General features: G+C 51.7%; 1 long non-coding RNA gene across 1 annotated transcript; it reads right to left on the bottom strand.

Annotated features, from left to right (window-relative positions):
- Positions 1-3,157: 3,157 nt before the first annotated feature.
- Positions 3,158-4,069, bottom strand: LOC128333131 (uncharacterized). Its single transcript, XR_008310856.1, has 3 exons — positions 3,864-4,069; positions 3,582-3,619; positions 3,158-3,301 (listed from the first exon to the last, which is right to left on the bottom strand). It is a non-coding gene; the product is annotated as an uncharacterized LOC128333131 (long non-coding RNA).
- Between the last annotated feature and the right edge of the window lie 492 nt (positions 4,070-4,561).

A 4,561-nucleotide genomic window follows, 5' to 3' on the forward strand; every position in this document is an offset into this window, starting at 1 on the left:
GCCAACGGTCTTGTCCAGAGAGTTTGAAGGCAGCAGCGGAACCTCCAGCCCCATCAGGATCCGTCGGAACCACAGCACCATGGCGACCGGTAAACACTCCCGGACGGGGACCCCCCCTCCAGCAACTGCCATATTTGGATCTAAACAAGGATGGCGGAACTCCCAGGCCCAGTGGTGGGCACGAGGCACCAGCAGGCAGGGTTGCCAACTCTCTACCTGCTCCTGCTCTTATGCTTTTACAGGAAACCTGGCATATCGAAATTAAACTGATGAAGATTTCCCCATCTCTTCATTTCCATTGCAGCAAAAGCTTCATCTGCTTAATTTTGGACTGTCAAGCTCTTTTTCAAGGCACAGGAGCCAGGCTAGCAAAAAGGTTGGCAACCCTGCAGGATCCAGTGTGAAGTCCATCCCTGAGCACACATGGAAGGGGACAACAGGACCGTGCCTTTCCTCCAAGGGGCAGGAGGAATATTCTGAACATTTGGCCCCCCGGGTCTTCAAAGGGAGACTTCTCCACACAGGTGTTACAGGGCATGAGGGAGGCGCCCACTAAATGTGGGTAATAGAGCTGCTGAGGAGCAGAAGGCTTGGCAGAGGAGGTGTGTGTGTGTCAATTGGGGTCCAGGCAAGGAACCTCCTTCCTTCAGGTCAGAGCAGGGCTTCATTCCCAGTCATTGTGGCCACTAAGCCAAGCGCAGCAGATGGCCGGCAGGTCTCACGTCCTGCTAGGATCTTCACAAGCCCACTGGCTTGGCGCCATGATCACCTTCCGGCCCCTGGGAGGAGAGAAGCCAAAACTGGGTCAGGCACTTTTCAGGGCAATCAGACACACACACACACACACACACACACACACACACACACACACACGGTGCTGCCATGTTCTCGTCCAGGGGATCCATCTTTTGTAGCTCGCCACTCTACCAGGAACCTCTGGAACTCACCGCTGCGGCAAAGGAGAGCCCCATCCGTCTCCACAGCAATGGTGCCTTGGAGAACCCCCTGTCTTTGTGAATGGGGAAGGGACCAGTGGACCTGCCTGCCCCCTGACCAACCCCAGAGCCAGGAATGAGGCCTCTGAGCACGCTCAGTTGTATCATTTTGTGCCAGAACGATGGGATTTCTTGTAGGAGTTGAATGACACGGGATCATGGGATTTGGGATCATTACTCTGCCGAATGGGGCAGCCAGGTTGGTCTCTGGGTCATCTCGGAGAGACCACATCACTCCTGTATGGAAGGAGCTACACTGGCTGCCGATATGTTTTCCCTAAAACTTCCTCCTTTCCCCTGTAACAGGCCGAGCTCCTTCACTGCGACCACCGAGTGGTTTCTGCCTCTCCGCTGCTGGAGCAATTCCAGCTCCGTGATTTCCTGCTCTCTGCTCTTGACAGACCGGGGTGGGGGTGGGGGTCGCTTCTCTCCTGCGGTCTGCTCCCCTCTTCACTGTCCTAGCTATGTTTCTCAGGAAGACGGTTCCCAGAAGAAGCAGTTTAAGCCAGGCTGCTCGTCTGCAGCGCAGGCATCCCTGGCACTGCTGGCCCGCCTAACCCCACTTTGAAGCCCAGCCTTTAGACAAAGTTGAGGGTGCGAGCGTGCCCTTTAGCCCGGCACTGGGATCAGATGGGTGCTTGGGCTGCTTGTTGCCTGCGTGCACACAGAGACGGGTGCCTAGAGCGCCCGTCTCAGAGGAGAGGAGAGCTGGTCTTGTGGTAGCAAGCGTGACTTGTCCCCTTAGCTAAGCAGGGTCTGCCTTGGTTTCATTTGAATTGAATTTTGGCCTTGGTTTGTAAGCTTGCCAGGCCTTGCCAAGGCTGTGCTTTCCGGGCACTCGATTGGAAGGTGCAGCTTGCTCCCAGGATCCTGTGCTCAGCAAACCTCATTGGCGGCAAACCTCAAGTGGGCTCCTCTGGAGTGATCCAAGCCAATTGTCTGAGTGAGTGCTTCCAAGCAAGAGGCATTTGCATGGACCTGTAGCAGTGTAGCAGCGTCTCCCTCAGCCAAGAGGTGAGCTTGGGAGTCTGTGGGCACAAACGCTCCAAGGGAGACGAGAAGAAAAGAGGAACTCAGAAATGATGGTATGGTTTTCTCCATGGAAACAACCCTCCATGCTGCTCGGAGCTTCTCTCCACCCTTGGCTTCTTGCTAAACTAACCACCTCCCCCCCAAAAAAACTTGCATGGGCTCCTAAGGCAGACATTCCAGAATTGCAGCTTCCCCAATCAACTTCCTAGAGATGCCCCAGATGAATTTCTGCCTGGTTCACCTCTACAAGGCACAGTGCTTCCCCCAGCTGTTATGTCGCTTCGTAAATGTCTGGGCAGAAATTCAAGATATATAGCAGTCTCACTAATAGTAAGAATAAGAATGCAAATAAGAATAAGAACAATAAACTGTACTTATTAAGATAAAACAAACCAAAAATTAAATCATAACAGATCAAAAAGGGGGGAGGGGTGAAGGAAATACAAAATACAATACAGAACCATTTCAAAGTCATTGTTAAAATCAATCATGTAATATGATATGATATGGTATGATATGTATTCTTAAAAACATATAATACTTCCAGGCAGCTATTCTCCTAGCTTTAGGAGCATTAAAAAGAAAAGGAAGCAAATGGGCGATCAGACAAACTCCTCCTTTTCATGGAAGTCCTCGAAGACAAGGCCATCTGAAGAGAAGAGAAGAGAGGAGAAGAGAAGAGAGGAGAAGAGAAGAGAAGAGAAGAGAAGAGAAGAGAAGAGAAGAGAAGAGAAGAGAAGAGAAGAGAAGAGAAGAGACGTAATATTCTGATGTTAATTGATTTAGGTAAGGAGGGACTTCTACATATTGAACAAATGGAGGAGGGTCTAATGTGTTACTTTTTGCCTTGGTGTTCCCCAAGCAGAAGGCAAGCATGGCTTCCAGACCTCACAGTTTTGCTGCAAGGTCTTTGCCTGCAAGAACCATTTTTACCCCTGTGAGAGGGGTTGAGAGTTTGAGACGTGCCCACTTGGGAGTCCTGCCACAGACAGTCCTCCGTAATTTCCTGGCAGAGATCAAAGAGCAGAAGAGAGTTGGTCAGTACCCATGGACTTCATTGGAATAGCACCAGCCTCAAACACACACTTTTGGCAGTCAGGTTTTGACTGAGCCTGCGCTTGGTCATCCTCTTCCATTCTCTGCCACATCTCACTCTCCAGTACGGCGTCCACAGCCTTGTCTTTTTCATACGACAGCATCTCACTTTCACAGGACTTGGCATCCTTAATACCGTCAATAACGGACGTCAAGAATTCAGCCCAGCAGAGGATGACCTGAATATTAGAAGCACTGAACTGTTAGTGATGGAAGGACTCTCCGTTCCTTCCTGGAAATTTAGCGGGCACCCTTACTTGGTGGGCTGCTCTCAGGTCCTTTCTGGGGACCCCACCCCCTCCATGGAATATTCGGCTTCTGCCTCTCAGGGAGAATGCAGAAGTGGGAAAGGGATCAGAGCAGAGAGTGGGTGCTTCCAGATCCCGTATGGGGCAAATGCCTCTCAGAGAAATGTCCTGGGCTCTAGGGAGGAAGGCCCTTTTCTGAATGGATCCCTACCTCAGCTCTTTCCATTTTCTCCACTCCAGTTGTCAGATCTGGAAGGGAAGAAGAGTCAGAGGTGGGTGGGTTTAAGGAGTTTGATTCCCATTTGGAATTTAAAAACGGGGATTCCCTTTCTTGGAATTAAGGCGGGCTACCAGTTCTAGGTTACAGCCCAAGTCAGCCAGCCTATATGAATAATGAGAGATTAGCATCTCCCAAAGGGAAGCGACTGCTCACCAAAGGCCTTTTCATTCGGACCCACAAGTCTGCCAGGTTCCCAAGCACTAGCTCTCTCACCTTCCCCAAAGAGTCAGCCCCAGTCCCAACCTGGGGCACCTCCTCATCGATGGTGACTCTGGATACTGCCGGGGAGCCCCCTGTGGGAGTTGGAGGTGGTGCTGGAGTAGGCTCAACGCGGTGTTTCCGTTTAAAGAACCTCCCTCTGGGGGGCTTGCCCTTGGCGGAGTCACTGGTGGGGGAGGTCTTAAACAGCCGCCTGCAGCAACGGCAGACTCTTCGCAGCCTAGAAGAGAGCAGGGAGAAAGTGAGAAAGCGACCCTTAAGCAGACTTTGGCAGGAGAGGGGGCCAATGGGGCAGTGAAGGAGTGCAGAACAGAAGGAGGGCAGCAATACAGTTTGCCGAATAGGCTTCCAGGTGGTGCACCGTCCTCCTTCTGGCTGAGGAATTGGGTCGAGACAGCTGCCCCAACATCCTTGGGATAGCTCCACCCCCAAACACACACTTTGGACTGAGCCCACACTAGGGCATTCCCTTTCATTCTCTGCTGCATCTCACTCACCAGTACGGCTTCCACGGCCTCGGCCTCATCATAGGACAGGAGTTGACCACCCAGCGACCTGACGTCTTTAACATCCTCAATTATGGCGGACAAAAACTGGATCCAGCTGAAGATGACCTGAAAATTAGAAGCACTGAACTGTTAGTGATGGAAGGACTCTTTGTGCCTTCCTGGAAATGGAGCGGGCACCCTTAC

Source organism: Hemicordylus capensis, chromosome 7, assembly GCF_027244095.1.
Source record: "Hemicordylus capensis ecotype Gifberg chromosome 7, rHemCap1.1.pri, whole genome shotgun sequence".
Lineage (NCBI taxonomy): Eukaryota > Metazoa > Chordata > Lepidosauria > Squamata > Cordylidae > Hemicordylus > Hemicordylus capensis.